Source organism: Dermacentor andersoni, chromosome 9 (genome assembly GCF_023375885.2).
Source record: "Dermacentor andersoni chromosome 9, qqDerAnde1_hic_scaffold, whole genome shotgun sequence".
Classification (NCBI taxonomy): domain Eukaryota; kingdom Metazoa; phylum Arthropoda; class Arachnida; order Ixodida; family Ixodidae; genus Dermacentor; species Dermacentor andersoni.
This window is the reverse complement of record NC_092822.1, coordinates 20292018-20313072: the sequence shown is the minus strand read 5'-3', so window position 1 is coordinate 20313072 and position 21055 is coordinate 20292018. Positions and strand designations below refer to the sequence as shown.

Genomic DNA, 21055 nt, shown 5'->3' with positions numbered 1-21055 from the left:
GCCCCTGCATGTATCGGAAGTTTCTCGAATGTTATCGTTGGTTCAATCCGCCATGTAATATGTGTCACCTGGTGCAATGTGATTTCATGTATGCGCAACGCGAATGGTGTAGAACATTTTGAAAGACACGCGGGCACCAGCGCCTACTCTGGAACCTTCGATGACTGACGTATAAAAAGAGACGCACTCGACCCGCTGATCAAATTTTTGACGATCACCACTGTCGCCGTTCTCCGAGTGTAACCTGTGTTTGAGGGCACAGGTTAGTCCAATAAAACATTAGTTTCCATTCACAGTTGCCATTCGCAGTTTTGCTGCTTTCTTCATCCTCACTACCATGTGACAATATTTGAGAAGTTAAATCAAGAATAATAACTAATTTAGTTATACAAGTACAAGAAATATTGACTTGCTCTAAGCGACACCTAACAACATTACCTTGGTTCTATGCAGCAACATGCCATTCGCATATTTTTAAAATTTGGCACAAGTTACTCGGCATAGCCTGTGAATCAAAAACTGAAGAAAAAGTGTGTTCGTGCATCATTTTGCAGTGCTTGCTCGTCAAAAAAAATGCGAGAGAGAATTCCCGCTCTTTTGTTTTATGTTAGTCTCGATAGTGGGAGTTGACAAAAAGAAATCTTCGTGTTTAAGCTGGCAACGACGAGCTCTAGCACATAATAAATTGTAGAGTGTTCATTTGAGGCTGCTTGGTACATGTTGTGACGCAGCAGATTTTTTTTTTAAAAGCGCGACAGGGGACCAGAAAGGGAGGCACAGAACAGAACGCTTTGTACTGTTCCCACTTACTTCGTCTTGTCTCGCGCTCTTCAAAACATCTGCCGCTGGGCATAAATAGTATTTTATCCACAGCTCTTGCAACTGTCAAACATAACAGCTCTCGTACATGGAGTCTTCGCAGGAATTTTGCTACCTGTAAAGCACACCTTTACCCGCGAAACACCCGTGTCTGCAAATAAGGCATGGTGAAAAAGCTTGTGCTTACCTGTCTCCTAAGGGGAAACGAAATAAAAAAGCTGGCGGAACTGGACCGCGTGACCACTGCTCGCGCAAGACTTGCGATACACCGATTCGGCCGTCTTGGTCTATAGACTGCGCCGTTTTTCTGCGTCTTCTCTTCCCTGATGCCCTTATCAAGCTTCTCTGTCTTATCCTTTCACATCTTCGTATTACGTAAGTTAATTGAAACTGCTGACGAAGCGTGCGCCGATATTCGATATCGACCATCGAGCAGTGCGAGAACGGGCGGCAGAAGCTGCGACGGTCTCTGCCACTGTGAACGTCCCGCAGCCTTCTGGTCTTTCTTTATTCAAATTGCAGGAAAAAAAATAAATAATGAGGCAAACGGGAACAGGCGCATTTTCTTTCGCAGGCCATATGGCTCTTGATTCTAATAAATTTTGAATATAAATAAATATGGACCGCTACGTCTATAGCTACGTCATTGCAGCATATTGAGGAAAACAGACGTCTGCTAGAAGATTGCTGTTTCTTGGAAGCGAAACCATAACGCCCGGATGACTCGTGCAACACATTCCACGAGGGCAGTTTTCATTCGCAAGCTGGACGCTCTAGCTGTGTGGTCACGCTGCAATAGCTTTTTGCAATTTGTGTGCTGTTTCGCGACTCTATAGTTTTAAAGCATTATTAAGTGATACGGAAGTGAGGTTTCTGGATGGTGAAACGGTATGACAGTGACAAGTTTTGGTTTCTGCGGCACATGTGGCTGTGTAGTTCTTATGCTTTTTAGTTGTTTTCTTGCCTTCGTGTTTTTTGCTGATTGTGGAAGCGTGTATATATATATATATATATGTCGCTGTCACAATAAAAGACAGTTGAAATTTGCGCATGGTGTGTGTACCTTCTTCGTTCGAGATCCTTTGTGCGCGCATAAGTCTCTAAAGAATTTATATTAAAGGTAGCGCGCAGACTGAATGTGGCCGCGCACATGCACGGTGTGTAGGAGGCCAAATACGGCACTGCATGTAACGCACCGAATTTGTTCTGAGTAAGAGGGCGAGAGAGAGAAAACATTTAGTTCTTGTCGACGCTTATTGCTCCACGTCAGCGTTATAAGTACATCCGGAGATCGAGTATGAAGTTGCCGGCGGTGATGTGCGTTGCTTGGGCCCTTGAATATGGTTACGTGAAGGGCGTGTCAGCAAGACGAGCAACTATTTACAGGTTATATTTGCAACAGTGGTTGCAGCGCTGACCGGTTAGATTCACAGCGCGAGCCCAGTTCGTTCTTCCTCCTCTTCTCTCGAGTGATGGCGCCCACGCGCCTCATTCAAACAATCAAATGCCACACGCGTGCAGCAATATCAATGACTCCAGCATGCTCTCGCAGCGTGCATTGCCATTTTCCCCAAAACAGCATTTGGACCTTAAGTATAAACCCCATGCAAGCGATCTTGCACGCGATAGCGACAAGCGACGCGATGGAGATGACTGTCGCGTTCGCTCGTCGCTTACAAGTCGTACCCCATGCGAGCGACGACTTCGAGCGACGTCTCCCCAGTATTGCCGGTATGAGGGCAGCAATATAGGCACCGAAACTAGCGTGACGCTTTCTTTATTAACTTAAGTTGATGTGTTTTACTGTAAAAAGCAGCATAAAATATTTCTGAAGGTCTTCCAGTAGGTTCTTATCTTTGCATGTATAAAAATTCAATCGTTTGCTCGTTCCGTGCGACAATCGGAAATACTTGAGTTATGTACATCCACTTCCGGCTTCGCGCTATTGGCTAGTCGCTCATAGCACTTCCGGGCGACGAGCGACGAATTGTAGATTTGCAGAACCGAGTGATCGCGCGACGAGACCGAGCGATCTGTTCACGCGACAGCCCGATACGTCGCTCGAAGCCGTCGCTCGTCGCTGTCGCGCACAAAATCGCGCTCATGGGGTTTGGCCTTTATTCGGTTTTTGATATTGATCTTGAGAAAATACCGGTGCTCCTTTTGAGAGTCTGCTGCGGTCGCAGTCCGTTCTGGGCTGTATAAATGACTGAAATAAGTTGATTTTATCTTTTTGTTATTGCTTATCTCATATATCACGAGATCATATACTTCGTTCAGCTTCGTACATTCTTTATTGCGTGAATCGGCTATTTATCTGAATTGTGGGGTTGTTTTTACCTGAATTGTAAAGGCCGCGAATACACGCAAAATGCCTCGAGAGCCAGTCCCACGGCAATCTTGCGTGCATTTGCGGGCTTCTTTCGTGCTCGGAAAAACAATTTTATGTAGCACGCATTGAGCAACAGAAAGCTATATCAGGAGTTGTTCAAGTTGCCCTACAATTTTGTCATTGACACTTTTAATCTAATTAAAATATTTGAGAAGTTGATGAATTAATAATGACTACTTCCCTAACTAGGCGGAATGAAAAAAAGAACTAGTTTGTGTATCTCCAAGCGACAGCAAACAACATTACCTTGGTTCTGTCCAGCTACGTGGTATTCGCATATGTTTAAACCCTGGTGAAAGTTAGATGGGACACCCTGTAGAACAAAGATCTATAACGCATACCCGCCGTGGTTGCTCAGTGGCTATGGTGTTGGGCTGCTGAGCACGAGGTCGCGGGATCGAATCCCGGCCACGGCGGCTGCATTTCGATGGGGCCGAAATGCGAGAACAGCCGTGTATTTAAATTCAGGTGCACGCTAAAGAACCCCATGTGGTCGAAATTTCCGTAGTCCTCCACTACGGCGTGCCTCATAATCAGAAGGTGGTTTTGGCACGTAAAATCCCATAATTAAATTAATCTATAAGGCAGCATCTGCCACTGCTTCGGACGCTCGCGCAGTCCGGAACGGGTCACTCGAGCACTCGCCAAGTCTGATTCACACTGTGCCGTACGCTGTTATTACTAACAAAAACTATTTTATTCGTGGGTGGAAACCTCATTCAACAAACGAGATAGTTGCGCAATGCATCAGCAGATAACAGATTGAATGCTTGTCAAAATAAACATCACAAGTTATTCCACAGCAGAGTGGTACCCACGCTGTTAGTATTGTCATATGCTTCATAACTACTCATTGCCGCTAAATCGCAGCTTAGCATTACAGTGAGAACGCTGCACTGAGGTTAAATTCGCAAATCCTCTTTTTGTGTTTCTTTCAGAAACATATAACCGATCTCAGAGGCTGATTACAGGCTCAATTAACACGCGCGCAAACATCGCGCTGGGTTCTCCGTGCGCCTCAATGCCAGCAGAAACGCCGGCCATGCCGACTTAAATCGCGTCCGTACTCCTCATTTCCCACGTAGAAGACGCCATGTCACACTTAATAGACCACCAGAAAGTGCCGCCGAGCATATATCTGGCATACGACGCGGAACGCTCGCCAAGTCAGCATCCCGACAATACCCTAGATGGCGCCACTGCCTACAGAATAAGACGGCACCACGGAAGAAATTGCATGTGCAAAGCATGCACACCACGGCCACGACAGCCCTCTCGCCGTAACGCCCTTGGCGGGGCATCGGCCTTCTGTCGCCACCGGCGCTCTTCCACTCCGTCGGACCGGAGGTCGTCGACGGCAAATGGGAAAAGTACAATACCACACTCGAAGTATAGCTACGCTCGCACTGTAGGTCCACTTGAAAAATTATCTCGGCAATATATTCCTGGGAGGTACGATGCCCGTTCGAAAGCCTTCTTGAGGCTTCGAAAAACTGTCATTGAGTGCCCCTCTAACATTTGGAAAGATTGGGAGGGATTTCCAAGTTTATGTGTATGACGTTACGATCAACCTGCCAAGTGTGATAAACATTCGGCGCGCATTCCCATGGCGAGATGACTTGCCTCGTCCCCGAGAAGGCTGTTAGGATAAGCCTGGACTTCGATTTGTGAAGTGTCATAAACGTTCAGGCGTGCCTCCCATGACGAGATAATTGCCCTTTTCCCGGAAAAAGCGTCACCCCTTTATTCCCGTAGCAGACACAAAGGGGAGGACGAAGCAGAGAAGACACGAAGGGGAAGAGCTCGGCGACTTCACAACCTGAGAGAGGCACTGATACTTCCACAAGTTCCTCACGTTTGCCATGAAGACATCGACGACCACAAGACCGCGAGGGGTTATTAAAGGCCATCCTGGCCCCCGTGTTAATCAGAATCGCTCGAGACTCGGACACAGTCGCAACCATGTACCAATGAAGTGAATACATCCTTTTCTATATATATATATATATATATATATATATATATATATATATATATATATATATATATATATATATATATATATATATATATATATATATATATATATATATATATCAATCATCATCTTGATGCCCGCCTTCATCGTCGTTTCCTGCGGTGAAGACCCACCTCACCCAGTCGAGATCGTATCAAGGGGCAAAGTTTGCAACTAGGGATTTGGGGCAAATAAACAAATATTGGCTTCGCCTATATTTGGTAGCCATACGCAACGACCCTAGTAGTATGTTTTCCCGCTGTCTTCGAAGAAGTGAATGTGTTAGCGCACGTGCTTCCATTCGCTGAGGTCGCGGGGCTCGTATTATTCATAACATTATTCGTGCACGCGTACTTATTATTGGAACAGTTTTTCTCAAGAAAATGAAAATTGTTTTAGACCTACCTTCAGTTACTTAGCAAGCCAAAGGATTTATGTTTATGCGGAAGCTATTCACCTAACTTGAACTGAGTCAGACGGCCGCATAAACTCTGTGTTTGTTTGTCTGTGCTTGTTTAAACAGGGTCAAATTTTTTAGGAGATACATACTTTTTATAAAAAGGCTATAAGCGTATACACCATGGCATTTTCTGCAGAGGATTTCCTGGGCGCGGTGAACGGACTTTACAGCTTCAGATGAGCTTCAGAAGACTATTTAACAAAATTTTATTAGTTCACCGTTTTATTAGTCCCTTACGGGCTTTTGTCTGAACGGCTAATTTGAAGGCAGTCACATTTCATAGCACCCTCATTTATTGAAGATCTTGAAATTAGCACGTCACTCGAGATATCTATAATCAAATTTCACTGATAAATGGAAGCAATATCGAAAGCGACGCCACGGGAGCGCAGGAAACACGGCTCCGTTATCACACCAGACCGAAACACCCCGTGACGACAAGTGCGAGGAAGTTTGAGACCGAACGTACTGGCCAAGTCGCGGCAGCTACTGATACGTCAAGCTTTGCCTGGCAAGCATGTGCGGCTGTGTGCATGTGCGGCTCGAATTTGGCGACATTAAAAAAAATTTTAAAGATGGTTGTGCATGCAAATGTAACTGCCACCGAATTCGCCATGGAGACAATTGACCCCAAGGTACTAATAAAAAACTTAATTATTGAGTGTTTGTTAATTGGTCTTCTGAAGCTCACGTTATTAATAGCAAAGTAAGTCCATCTCGCATAGAAACTCGTCTGCAAAAAACCCCACGTTCGCTGTGCTCATTACCTTTTTATTAAAAAATCTGTATTGCCTAAAAAAAATGCACCCTGCGTGTGTGAATCCTTGAGTGGCGAGTACGTGCTGGTGGTGTGTGTCGTTCTTTCTGTTCGTGCTGAATTTTAGGTGCGCTGTTTTATAGCGAAATTTGGTTAGTGTTTAAAATATGTGGTTTAATTCCGGAACTCGAAGAGAATTGCCAGTACAATCACTACGGTCGTGCAAGAATTTTGGTTGTATTCCTGAAAAGCCGTGGAGGTCTTCTCTGCTTTGCATCAATATAGGAAACCATTTTTATTGTCTCAATTTATTGGCGTTGTTTTTCTCTTGGTAAACTGGCACGTATATTTTCCAGCATGGTGTTTGTCGCTACACGTGCAGCCTCTACCGCAGTATTCCGAGTCCTGTGGATCGCACTCCTGAAAGATGTAAGAAAGTACGTGTTTAAAAGTAAGGTTCATAGCATTGCTTGTATTGCCTCGTACCACCCTCACGAGAAGAGCGAAAGAGCAACTTCTGTGTCTGTCTTTGAAACATTCATCAGTCCACGCCTTACAAATGTTTTGGTTAAATCTGAAGCGTTCCAGAAATAATAATTTTATTACACTATTTAACGTACAATACATTCTGTGTCAATGGTGACTTGGCTTTCTTAATATAATTTCTCGCTTCTAGCACATTTACGGAACTGTGCTCATTCCTTTAGTCTCCGAGAATATATTTTTGGCGGTGCTGTTTACTTAACTGTGAGAAAGAAAAGATCTATCAAGTTAACTTATTCAATCAACCAGCGTGGCATACTGGAAGCAGATATAGTAAAGCCTCAGTGTAAGTAAGTTCAAGGGGGACACGACATTACTTCGTTATATCCAATACTTCGTTATAGCCATTAAGTGCCCTTTATTGCAATGTATTCCCAATGCAATTACGCAATGTATTCCCAGAAGACAACGGTAATGTTCAATAGCCTGTCAAGGAAACAATAATTCAGCCTCTACAGTCTGCCACTACAGTCTTACATTTATATAGGTCAATTACTCACAGGATAGGACAAGCATGATCGTGAGAAGGAAACTTACAAAAGAATAAAAATGGGTGGAATGGTATACGGCAGGAATTACCAAATGCCTACTTGGAGCTTCCCACTGTCGTTTAAAAGAAAAGCGTGCAATTATTGTATTTACCGGTGCTAACATATGGTGCAGAAACTTTGAGGTCAACAAAGAAGCTCGACATAGGGTCGAGGACCGCGCAGAGAGCGATGGAACGAGAAATGTTAAGCGTAAGGTGATGAGGCAGGAAGAGAGCGGTGCGGATGAGCGAGTAAATGGGGATAGCCGTTATTCCAGTTGTCATAAGGATAAAAAAAACATGCAGCTGGGCAGGCCATGTAATGCGTAGGGTAGATAACCGGTTGACCGTTAGAGTTATAGAAAGGGTACCAACAGAAAGTATACAGAAAGGGTGCCAAGGGCAAGGTAGCGCAGTGGAAAGCGGCAAAAAATTAGGTGGGGCGATGAATTTGGGAAATTTGCAGGCTCGATGTGGAACCAGCTAGCGCAAGAATGGGATAATTGGAGATCGCCGAGAGAGGCATTCGTCCTGGCGGTGGATATAAAGATAGGCCGATGATGATGATCCCCAACGGAGTGCACAACTTTAACATGCATAGAGGAAGACGGCTTTGCGATCCATGAAACTGCTTCTCGGCCACGCATGCGATTAACTTTATTAAAGACAGCAAAAGCGCGTGGCACATAAGGCGATGCGCCGACTAAGCAGCCGATCACAGCTGATCCGCCGCACGGACGAGTCCCCGCTGTGTTAATGAGAAGGGCAACAAACCTCACCCCGCCAGCTTGGCTTGGCCGCCTCGTGGCCTTCGAGGTTGCACTGGCAACAATGTCATCTCGGAGGTCACACTTAGGTGTTTTAGCCTATATGGAGCGACGCCGGGAGGTATGAAAGAGGATGCCGTGGCTTTTCGCCTTGCCACGCGCAAGCAGCGGGCTGACCAGCGCCACCACACTTTTCTTTCTCCATGGGCAGCGCGGCGCCGCAGTGAGAGAGAGTGAAGGAAGGAAAAACTAAGGAGAAACCGTGACGTTACTCTTCGTGAAGCTCAGTGACGCCGGAAGTTGGCATTACGCCGCCATCTCGTCAGGGCAGATTCTCCTCTCTTGTTTACACTTCTCGTTTTCGGCGCTCAACCACGCCGCGCTGCGCGGACGTGCACACGCCGTAGTGATCCGACCAATGGATCGTGTCGCGGTGTATACCATCGTGATGCCGTTCCTTAAGTAATTTTGTACGAGTATTGGGCTCTATTGTTGAGAGTTCCAAATGAAGTCATCAAGTTAGACTGTGAGGCCGGACGTGCGCATATTCTGCCGCCCTTTCGGAAAATGAATCTGTGCATTATCATTGCACTGCAAGAATGCACACGCGATGACCGGCGGCACACTTTACGCACATCATGACCTATGGGTAGCCCATCTGCAGTTTATGAGAACAAACCCGCATGCTGGTCGTGTCCTTATAGAGGATAGGATAGGGATAACTTTAATAAAGTGCCGGCAAACGACGATTTAACGAGTCGTGACGCTTGTCAAGCGTCGACCCGGGGTTATACCCTACTCTGCACTAGCCCAGTTGGGCCCGTTTGTAGTGGGTCACGAGGCTTGTGCTTTTCGAGCGCACCCCGGGCCTGCTGGACGGCCCATAGTTGTGAGTCCTTGTCTGCAGACTGCAGTGCACCTTGAAGTTCTGGCGGGTAAGTCCTGTAGGTAGCTGCCGTCGGGAACCTGGCACAGTCCCACATGATGTGCCATTGGTCCGCCGGACCCGCTGCACAAACACCGCACAGCCCACTCGGATAGAGCTCTGGGTGAAGCACGTGCAGCATTGGGGGGGCGAGGAGTGACGCGGTCTGTATTTGTCTTAGGATTACGGCCTCCTCCCGACTGAGTGCCGGGTGGGGAGGCGGCATTGTCCGTCGAGCTAAGCGGTAACACTTGGTTACTTCGGCATAACTAGTCAATTTGTCCTTGGTTTCGAACCACCACACGGAACGGTCACTCTCGGGGGCACGGAACAAGTTTCGGGCGGCCGCGCTCCGTGGATATGTGATGAGCCACAGCGCGCCGACGAAAAATGCAGCAGGGAGAACGTCGTTACGCGTTGAAATACTCTGACTGCGGCTTAAGGAATCTTGTTCTCACGGGAAGTGAAGCTTCACCGAAACAAAGCTCTGTGGCATCCTCCGCGCGGTGCCGAATAATAAGTGCGTATGCGTGCGGATAGTGCGCTGACAGGGCCTACGTGCGATAATCAGCCGTTTGATGTTCCCACACGCGCACATTCTCCTGTCGAGCCTTGTTCACTCTTGCTCCGCATCCGCAAACGTTCCCTTTCCTGCAACTCCCCAGCACGCCCATATCTGAGGTAAGGAGGGTTCGTCCCTTAAATATTCACTGCAGCCGCTTCTTTCTCATCCTTCCACATCGCTGATTTACGTGCCGCAAACGCATCGTCCACTGTCATAAGCAGGAACACTTCACTGCTGTCACTGATCTGCAAGTCGTCTATCGTAGGTATTCTGAAGCACATCGTTTTTAGTCGGTGATGACAATTTAGCATGAAACCACCGACGACGGCAAATAGATTCCCAGATCGTCCTTCATCCGTAACGTACGCATGGTACGTGGTGTACTGCGTTGCATGCGCGGTAGTTTCACGCTTTTTGCTTCTTGCAGTGCTACCTGGGAACAAAAACAGCCGGGATGGCACGGTCAAATCAGTTGTAAGTTCAGCGCCGTGTTTGTCTCCTCCTCATTCTGGTCCTGTCGTTTAGCGCTGTTTGAATTTTATTGTTACCATGCAACCCCAACTCGCCCAATCCGCTGCCCTTCTGCACTACATAAGACAGCGGAACAAAACACAGTGACTAACGCAATCCTGCACACACGACGCTTTTGTCACGGTACGACACCTACGGGGCGACATTGAGAGAGAGGGAAAGAGAGAGAGCAATACAGGAAGGCAGGGATGTTAACCAGTCAAGAGTCTGGTTGGCTACCCTGCGCTCGGGGAAGAGAGAAAGGGAAGAGAGAGAATGAAGAGAGAAGGTAGAGAGACGTGCACGGACAGTGCTTGAGTTAAAGCCACTCGCGCAAACCAGACGTTCTGAGAAAGCACAAAAGTGCCTTCACTGCCTTCTGAGCCTATCATCGGTGGGGATCGGTGCTCGAGTACTGTATGTTTACTCAGAAGACGATCATCTAATTTCCTCAATGTGTTGGAGAAATATTGTCTTTGTGCTTGAAATTCAGGACAATGGCACAAGAAGTTGTAAATGTTCTCCTCGCATCCGCAAACATCACATGCAGGACTATCAGCCATTACAATTGTGCTGAGAAGGCATTCGTGAAGGCAACTCCAAGCCACAACCTACACAGAACAGACGCTTCGCGTCGGTGCAGTCCGGCCGGAGGTGTTAGTTGCAGTGAACCGTTTTGTCTGTGCAGTCTTGTGCGCCTTGTATATGCGGTATTCCACTCTGCTAAGGAGATCGTGCGTGCTAGAATGCGAAGTTGTTTCGCAGCGTCGGTCCTTGAGAGAAGAATGGGGATGCTGTGGTCTTGGTTTGACATCCGAGCTACCTTATCTGCCTCACCATTTCCTATTATACCGCAATGACCTGGTATCCACTGAAAAGATATATCATGGCCTTTTTCTCCTAAGTGATGGACAAGTTCCACGATTTCGCATGTGAGCTGATTGTGAGTTCCACGTCGGAGAAACGACTGCAGAAATTGCAAGGCCGGTCTTGAATTGCAGAAGACTGCCCATTTTCTAGGACTTTCAGCATTTATCACATGAAGCACGCCGCGGAGAGGCGCTAGCTCTGCAGCTGTAGATGTAGTGACATGGGAAGTCTTGAACCTGCTGGGTTATTCTCACCGTTGGTATAAAACCAGCGCCACCGGAACAGGTTGATGTAGTTGATCCATCAGTATACACGTGTGTGCAGTCGCTGTATTTGTTGTACAAGAGAAGGTAGTTGCTTGAGTGCTGATGACGGCAAGTCCAACTTGTTGTAAAGTCCTGAGATTGTAAGGTTTACTTGAGCACGGCTCACACACCATGGAGGAATCGAAGGTCTTGCCGCAGGTGCGTAACATGACCTGTGTGTCTTATGTGAACACGCATTGTTTCAATGGTAATGTACGTTCTAATAGTGCAATCTTGAGCGACTGCAATAACTGAGCGACTGAACGCCACCACCGCACACTTTTCACAGGATATATGAAGTCCTTGTTCTCGAAGGTAGGATGATGTTAAAGTGGCTGCCTTCTGAAGCCACGTGCGAAGCTGCAGTCGCGTCACACCCGACATCCAAATACAAATGTCGTCTGCATAGATGGAAAGCCTAACGGTGCACGGCAGGATGTCAGCGAGTCCAACGAGTGTTCGATTGAAGAGCGTTGGGCTCAGTACTCTGCCCTGAGGCACCCCAAGGTAACTGTAATGCTAGAAGGTCGGGTCATCTTGGGCATGTACAAAAAGGATCTCTTATGTAGATAGCAATTATTCCAGAAATAGACCTTTCCGCCAAGTCCAACTGCCTCTAACGCGTTCAAAATCGCTTCGTGCGTTACGTTACCGTACACTCCTTTAACATCCAGGAACAGGACATCAGATAATCTTTTGCAGGACTTCTGGTGCTCGACGTACGTCACCAAGTCGATAACGTCGTCTATGGAAGAACAGCCACGCCTGAAACTGGCCGCTGCATCTGGATATACCTGGTAATGTTCGAGGTACCATGCTAGCCGTGCTAGAACCGCCCTCTCCATTAGTTTTCCGATACAATTTGCAAGGGCAATTGGTCGGGGTGATGCAATGCCTACAGGCGACTGGCCAAGCTTGACCAGCGGAATTAGGCGCCTGGCCTTTCATTGCTGGGGAACCGTACCTGTCTGCCAGAAGCTGTTGAACAAGAGCACGAGCACTTTCCGAGCCTCTTCGCCAAGATTACATAGGGCACGATAGGTTATACCGTGAGGTCCTGGTAATGAACGCTAGCACAAGTGCAGATTCGAGTTCATCCATGGTAAAAGGACTGTCCATGGGGGGGGGGGGGGGGTCGTGTGAAATCGGTGAGTGGTCGAGCGCCGATATGCCATCGTACCTAGTTTCGCCAGCAATCCTCCTGCAGAAATCGTCAGTGACGTCAATCTCACTGCATTGTTCGTGAAAGGCCAAATACTTGAAAAGGTGGCACTGCTGAGGCGCTCCACGGAGACCACGAACAGTTCTCCATATGTGAGACAAACGTTTTCGTGGGTCCAAAGACTCGCAAAAGGTCCTCGGTCGTGTGAAATCGGTGAGTGGTCGAGCGCCGATATACCATCGTATCTAGTTTCGCCAGCAATCCTCCTGCAGAAATCGTCAGTGACGTCAATCTCACTGCATTGTTGGTGAAGGGCCAAATACTTGAAAAGGTGGCACTGCTGAGGCGTTCCATGGAGGCCACGAACAGTTCTCCATATGTGAGACAAACGTTTTCGTGGGTCCAAAGACTCGCAAAAGGACCTCCATCTTTGTCATGCAAGTTTGTTGATGCGATGCTGAATTTTCTTTTGAGTTCTTCTGGCCAACCTCAAGTCATGTACAGATTTTGTACGCCTGTATCATCGCTATGCACCGAAACGAATTACACGAAGTTTCTCCAGCTCAATACCGTATTCGGTGCGCGTAGACGTTGTCGGAAGCGAATGCGTGGCAGCTTATAAGGCACCCTTTATGATGTGCTCTAGGCTAGAGGGCAAGTCATCACGACAGCCCTCTTCGACAATTGATTGGAACATCGGCCTGTCGATACATTGAATGACGCCGGCTAACTTGAAGCCTGTCAACCCTTCAAACCTAAGACAAGTGGGTAGGTGGTCACTTCGCCGAGTTTTACTAAGGAGTCGAAAATCTTGAGCAGAACAAAAGCCCCTGGGCTCGGGAAGCTGTGGGTTGAAAACTAGGTTTGCGCCTTTTTTCCGTGGTTACAGATGGGCTCAGGCCTACCCCAGACCAACTTTCTTTAGCATTTAACAGTTTTAAGAGCCCGCGGGACACAAAACCCGTAGAAGCCCTGCGGGCAGAAAGAGGATCAGAGTCGCGTCCACTGCGACATTTTCCCGAATGCTATCCGCACGCACCTGACAGCTATCGAGATAGCCTCGAGTTTTTTTTTTTTTATTTCTAAGCGCTGAGGTCCCGTAATGAGCACGCGACCGGGAGCGCGCTTACCGGTAGGCGGCCGGCACCAGCACTATTGTGGCTACCACGGCGCACGCTCTACTACAAAGCCATCTGTTATTGATGCCGAGAGGCAATCTTTAAGGGGACCAATTACGGGATGACAATCCCTACAAGCAGTGGAGCTGCACACCGAGGGACATCTCTACCCATTAGAAAACGAATGGGTATCTGGCGGCACCGAGCTTAAAAATGTGTCACGCCTCTATGAAAGAATAATGGTAATAAACAAGATAAAACCAATGTAATGCTTGTAATACTTAACATAAACATGTGCAGCAATGAAATTATCGGATGCTAAATGTGATGCAGTATTAAAACTAAGCGTGTGCCACTGAATCACACCAGTGCCACACAGACTGGTGAGCCTTGAGGGGGCAATGCGCCTTTATCACTGTCTTCTCGCGTTCGCTATTTGTTGCAGAGTGAAAGCAGTGTACAAATGAATTGAAATACGATCTACAATGCACATGGCTTCTGGTACAGACAGCGCAGCCCAGTGATAAGCAAATGGCACGAAGATTCATGGCCAACCTTAACGTGGATCGACCGCCGGTCCCGTCTTTTAAAGCGCTTCGTCGACCCCGTGCAAGCACTGGCGTGTCGCTTGGACAATCTTGGGGCAATGGTCGATTCACATTGTATGCCGAATTCAATCCCCAAATCCGTTTCAAAGCCTATTTTGCCAGTGCCATCCGTCAAGGCTGGGCGATTGGAGAGCGACTGCGATTTGCATGCAGGACATGATAGCGTTACGGACCATTAATACTGAAATGGCACAGCGAAATGAATTCGAATATAAAAATATAATAAACATCTATATATTGCTGACGCAAATGCGTTTAATGAAAAAAATAAAGACCTTTAAGTCAGAAATATCCGTAGGAACACTTAAGACTGCTTACGTGTACGAATGCAAAAGCATTAAAGTCCCCTTGGCGTGGGTGGCAGCGCCCTCATTTTATACACTCATGACGTGGCACCACCTCCTCCCCATTGGCTGCGCCGTCATGTGCCCAATCAGGCGCGCACTAGTCCACACCTTCAGTCAGCCAGATAGCTGTGACGCGACGTGTGCAACGACGTAAGCACTAGGCACACCTTTAGGGAGCCTGAAGCGTGGATCCGACCTGGCGTCGGGGAAATGTGCTTGTCTCGCACACCGGAGGCCCCGGCTCGATGCACACCCAGACCCAAATGTACCACATTTTGCCTTCAAGGCCATTAATTACATTGTTTACACGAACCTCCTGGAGAAATTTGACGTCAGTCCGAGACATTTGTGACGTGTTCTTTACTCCTTGAGCAGTCGGTCAATTTCGTACCATCGCGCCATCACGCCGCCAACGACGAGATATTTTCGCGTAATGGGGCACATAATGCTTTCGCATTAAATCTCACAGGATGGCTACGAGTGTCCTAAACGTTAGCTAAGTTGCGGGCTGGGCGTCCTCTCTCCAGATATGAACCTCTCCAGCTAGACATGCGGACCTCTATATGTATGTGCCTCGATGCCATAGAGAGTCGACAGTAAAATTTTATGGATCACGAAATTTCTCCTTCCCTGGCCTCTCCTCCTCCTCATCTCGTTTAACGCACCCTCCCTCTCAGTTTGCTCGTTTTGTTTGCGCTTGGCACGTGATTGGCATGAAACTCGCTGGCACAGCGTTGCTTTATTGGATATTTATACGCTTTGCTCTTATACTATTGCGTGTATCCGGCGTTCATTGTGTAAATAGCTCTTGTCGCGGTATCCTACACTCTAAAAAAGTTCACACCCTTAGGGCGTACCTTCTTCCCAAATAATGATAGTCATCTCTCTTGCTTGGTTTCATTTCTCGAAAACTGAGCACACGCTACTTTCCTTTCAGGAATGCTATGCCATGATGGTGCGCATGTGGTTCGTGACCTTGAAGTAGCGGGGGAGAGTGAATGATCGAAAATAATTTATTGTGGAAATGCAGAGAGGTTGGCATGAGGTAATATCCTGTAGTACAACGTAAAAGACAGGAAAAGCAGGCACGATCAATGAAGGTTGTTGTTGTCAGGAAAAAATGCGCATCAAATGTTGTAAGCTGTTCTTTGAATGCAGACTTTGTCAGGCCAGCTAGAGGTGCACAAACTATTATTTCCCTTTTTTCCCCGTTATATTTTGCAGCAATTTGGCTATGCATATTGAGTGTGTATAATGATGAGCACTGAATCAGGCAAACAGAAGGCGGTAAATGGTTTTGATCAAATGACTAATTCGCGCCCGCAAACTCATGACTATTGCATGAATCAAGTGCTAGCTCGGTTGTCTGTGTGAGCACGTCATACGTGGAGGATCCCTCATAGAATCGTTTGAACGCGCTCGCATCATCATAAACGTAACACGGCCACCGCATGGCTTGTTTGGCTTAATCTGATGGTCTTGATAGGTAGGTTTTCTAATTCTAGTTATTTAAGAATATCTGGAGGCCCAATCGTGAAATTACTTTTTCCTAGTCAGTACATCTTAACGTTCTCTTGTAAATGCCGCAAACGAGATCAGAAATATTCTACTGTACAACCAAGCGGAACAATGCTTTCGTTCTAATGTACTTCAGTGGAAATTCCCAAGGAATATCTTCCTCAAGTTGGCTCATTGTAAACACTTTGTTTGATAGTGCAATGTAAACACGAGAACGCTTTCTTTTGCTTACGTTTTATATGCTCACCCTATGCGTTTCATTCAAAAATTTAGTTTGTGGGATGTATCAAGTGCGGCTGCACCAACAGTAACTCAATACAAGGCGCATTTTGCGCAAAATATATATTAAAGATCAGGCAAGCTATACACATGCATCCCGCAAGGCCATAATATATGGCGCATTTTTCTGAGCCGCATACACGCTCTATACGTTAAGTACATGTTGGTCTCACGAATGTCCATCACACATTATTCACTACCAGAGGGTACGCAAAACAAGGAACATTATAAAGGCATTGTAAGGAGGCCTGTATAAATTGACATAGATTTGGCACTAAAACGAAATGTCAACAGCGCAGCTAGAGCACTGCTTTCGATGGCACATAGTGAATTCGCTGTCATCAAGGAACAATTGCAGTTACATGTACATGATTGCTTACCGTTCCGTTACGACCGTCGATACATCTGTGAAACGCGGGGCCTTCAAGCACCGCACTCCTAGAGATGTTTCTGTGGAAGCAAGAAGACATAATCTTAACTTCCATGCTTCGCACTTTTTGGAAGACTTACACATATTTGACAATTGAATTTTATAGTGAACAAGGAAGACGAGCGCCGGTACAATGATAGCCATAGAAAATTTGGTGAAGATTTTGTTTTCTCCAAGCGAGTCTCGCTTGCCAACTGTTTCAGTGAAGTGTTTTATTTAACGAGAATTACGGGAGCCTTCTTCTCTTCTTCTATAGTCGAGATTTTAATGCGTACCTATCATAAAACCTGCCGAACGTAGCTCCTGAGAATTAGATTATTATTATTATTCTTGCTATATTTTTATGGCGATTTAAAAACATGACATCATAGAAAGACAGAAGATGAGTACAATAGATGACAGTCGAGAGAAAGAAAAAAGATAACACATTCGAGGGTGGCAGATAATCATAAAGAACGAGTAAATAAAGGAAACTGCAGAACACTGGTGCTGTCTAGGTGCTAGACAAATAGATAGTATGAGAGCGATATTTGAATGTCATCCTCTTCATTTGTGCATATAGTTATAGTACCGCGAGCCTTGCTTTGCCTGTCGTCGAGGTTCGGAATCTTAGAAACTAAAGCGGTTCCTCAGTAGGATGCTCACGATTTATTTATTAATTTATTTATTTATTTATGGCTCAATGTAAGCATGACAATATGACAATAACAAACTGGCAATTAACTAATTTGATTATTTTTAGGCTGCGGATGGGGCAGATACCTGTTGCAGCAATATTAGCCGGGGCTTGCGGAGCAGAACACAGTCAAAAGACAAAAGCGTGGCCTTTACGGTGCGATAAGCGTGCACGGCCTCCCTAAAATCTTTGCCTTTCACACGCGCGTGAGTTCTTCGGCTCGAAATATTAAAAAATGCTGGCGTCATTGCAACTAATTTCTTCTTTAACGGAAGAAGGACTTCGAAAGAGACAATTTAAGCTAGGTCAGTAGAAAATACAGAGCGATATTTTAAGCTAGGTGTCCGAAATACAAGTAAATAAAAAACAGAGAGCCTGCCAATATATTCTAGCTGCTTTCGATGATTTCCCACTACGTCGAGAGCACTTGTGAGCAAATAGCTCGCTCTCAAATCCAGCGTGCTCGCTGGAATCGAGAACGTGGCGGTGCTGGCATTTGGAAAAGCCGTAATCAACTCGTAAGGATGGATATGTTCTCTGAAACTTGCTGAAGCTTCGTGTAGTTCTTCTGGTCATTGTAGCTGATGCGCCGTACCGGCGTCTCGCGCACAGGCCATATGGAGGCAGGCTCAGGCAACCACCGGAAGCATGGCCACGTGATGAAACATGGCGGCGCCCACGGGTCCGGGGTGTAAAGGAGCACAACGAGAAACACGCAGTACCACGGCACTCACAATCGGATAGATCTCCGCTTTAGCGTGCCGTCCCGACTGCCGTGCTCGTAGCCTTGGCTGTGCCCATCACACAAGTCAATCCAAATCACGGTACGCCAGTCGAAAACAACCCGCTGTAGGCATACGAGCTCTCGTATTGTCAACTATTTCGAAAACAAGGGTGATTTACCGCTCAATCTTCCGTATCTACCTGAGCCCAGGGAAAACGGTAACGCCTATCAGCGTTCTGTTTCGCACCAACGTCATGCGTTACTATCTGCGTCAGGAGCGTATATCGTTCAACTTTCAATCGTATAGCATCGCATGTAAACGAGGTAGTTCGCTAGGAAGGCGTATCGCACTGGGGTAGCTTTGGATGGAGAATAAACATTTCAGCGGCGCATGTAAACAGAAGCGCATCGCATGAGGAATTATGGGATAGCATTTGCTACGGGATGACAACCGGCCAACCAACCGGCGGCGGCCACTGCCGCACTGCGGTACAGGAAAACAAAAATGGCGGCTGGCGAAGCAGGCTGCACGCGATTTCCTTTCACTCGTGAGTAGATTACGCGCGCTAAAACAGTGTCTTCTTTGTATATAATAAAGGTAATTAACATCAGTGAGTTACTTGATTAGCGGCCTTAACCTAGCCAAGTGCGTTTTGAGGAGATAGAAGCTGAGAGGTTCGCGCTCGGCTACCACTGAACAGGGCGACAATAGTTGTGGAACCACTGGCAAATATTATTGTTCTTATACAATGAGGTACGTTTCAGCGAAATAAACGCCATTTAAATTGCCCACGCGGACAAATGACGGAGAAGCTGTCGAAAAGTAGCCGACACCATACAAGTACTTTCGGTGCATTTGCTTGTTATACAGTGAAGGTTATTTTATACTTTCCAGTCCTTTTTTTTTCCATACATAGAAAGATCTATCTCATCCCAAGATTTGTACCCATTATATGCTCGAAGAGGAGTGGCCTTTGCGTACCAATTTCAGAAGCCCCATTAGGCAATTCTGCAGTCAACGGGGAAGACTGTGCAAATCGCAAAGAAGTTCCTAAGAAAATTGCGGCATCTCAGATCCTGCTGCTGTGGCCGTAAAGTTCAGACGCAGTGACATCACTATGCTCGCTGGCAAAAAGTATTGCGAGATACGGTGATTGCGTCATCTGCCCTGAATTTCCCTTTGGGCGTTTCTTTGTTTCACATTCCATGGATGAAAGCGCTGCAACCCACCGGTTCCATAGAAAGACGCCCGCGCAGTGGCTACAAACGTTCTATTGATGACTTGAAACCTCCAGGAGAGCCCTCTATACTGCAACGTCCACAATTATGTTTGCAATAAGAATAACTTGCGTACTACAGGAGGAACAATGAAAATCGTACACTCGATGGACGAAGATCAATACGTGTAGCCCCAAGAAATGCCTAATGCGAGAATGCCTCAACGAAAGAAGCACAAAAGAAAATAAGAAGTGTGTAGATGATAACAGTAAGCGCAACTCATTAGCTTAGCACAGGAAGGAATGACAACAGTACTTACATCAGCATGAGAGTGCATACAAAGATTAGGACGAATGTAAATTTCACACCAGCCATGGTAACGTCGGATGGATCGAGTACCTGATCACTCGTGCAGACCACAAGTTTGCGGTAAAATATCGCTCTATTTATACACAGTCAGTGATGTAGGTATTATGACGTGTCGAATGCATTTCTGCACTCTTTTTTCAATGACGTGGCTAAAAAATATGTTTTTCCATTTCTGTGGCCAATAGGAACAAGTATATTTGCAAACCATCAAGACTAATGTATTCTTCCCTCACGATCTAGGTTATGCTCGCTGACATTTGAGAGTGCACGAGCTCTGCGTACTACGAAAGAGCGTAAAAAAAGAAAAGCATAGTATATTAAACCGAAGCTGTATCTGGCTAAGGTTAAATGCATTTTCCGTGTCTGTGCGTCAGCAATAGAAAGGTTACCGAAGGTCGATCCCGGAAATAGTGCGAATAATAATAATAATAATAATAATAATAATAATAATAATAATAATAATAATAATAATAATAATAATAATAATAATAATAATAATAATAATTTATTTATAGACGTTCAAAAGCGAAACAAGGAAACGGGCCTCTAAGGCCCTGAGGACTTGTGCGACTAGGCCCGGCAGAGTCGGTGCAGCGATGTGGTTACATATTTACACAATAACACATTTGTTTTACCAACTTTCACAGGAATAGTTGGTAGTATGAGCTGTTAACAGGCAATGACAAAGCAAACAAAGACAAAACCATAAAGTACTAAAGAATCAGAACTAGAATTCGCCATTTCATCAATAAGATCTTCAACTGTTTTTTTGAAGTTGCAAAAAACAATCCATTAGCCAAATCATTCAAAATTTTTGGGATCTATACACTCCTCGCTTCTTCATACTTACTAGCAGAATAGGGTACTTTAAAACGTTTTTTTGTTTTTTAACAATCGAAATGCAACGTATTCCTCTTTCAATTCATCGCTGCACTAACAATAATAATAGTAATAGTAAAGAATAATAAACTAACTAAATAAATAAATATGCATTGTTTGAAGTCGATGAGTATGGACACCACATGGACTCACGAGCAGGAGGCATTGCCACATACGCAAAGGACCATATGTATGTACCAGGCACGTACCCAGGATTTTTTTTCGGGGGGGGTCCACCACCACCTCCATCATCATCATCATCATCATC

The 21055-nt window shown here is 46.0% G+C and overlaps 1 long non-coding RNA gene across 1 annotated transcript; it reads right to left on the bottom strand.

Moving 5' to 3' along the window:
* Positions 1 to 6721: 6721 nt before the first annotated feature.
* LOC129383709 (uncharacterized) lies at positions 6722 to 19948 on the bottom strand. Its single transcript, XR_008611575.1, has 3 exons — positions 19859 to 19948; positions 16872 to 16941; positions 6722 to 6865 (listed from the first exon to the last, which is right to left on the bottom strand). It is a non-coding gene; the product is annotated as an uncharacterized lncRNA (long non-coding RNA).
* Positions 19949 to 21055: the final 1107 nt, after the last annotated feature.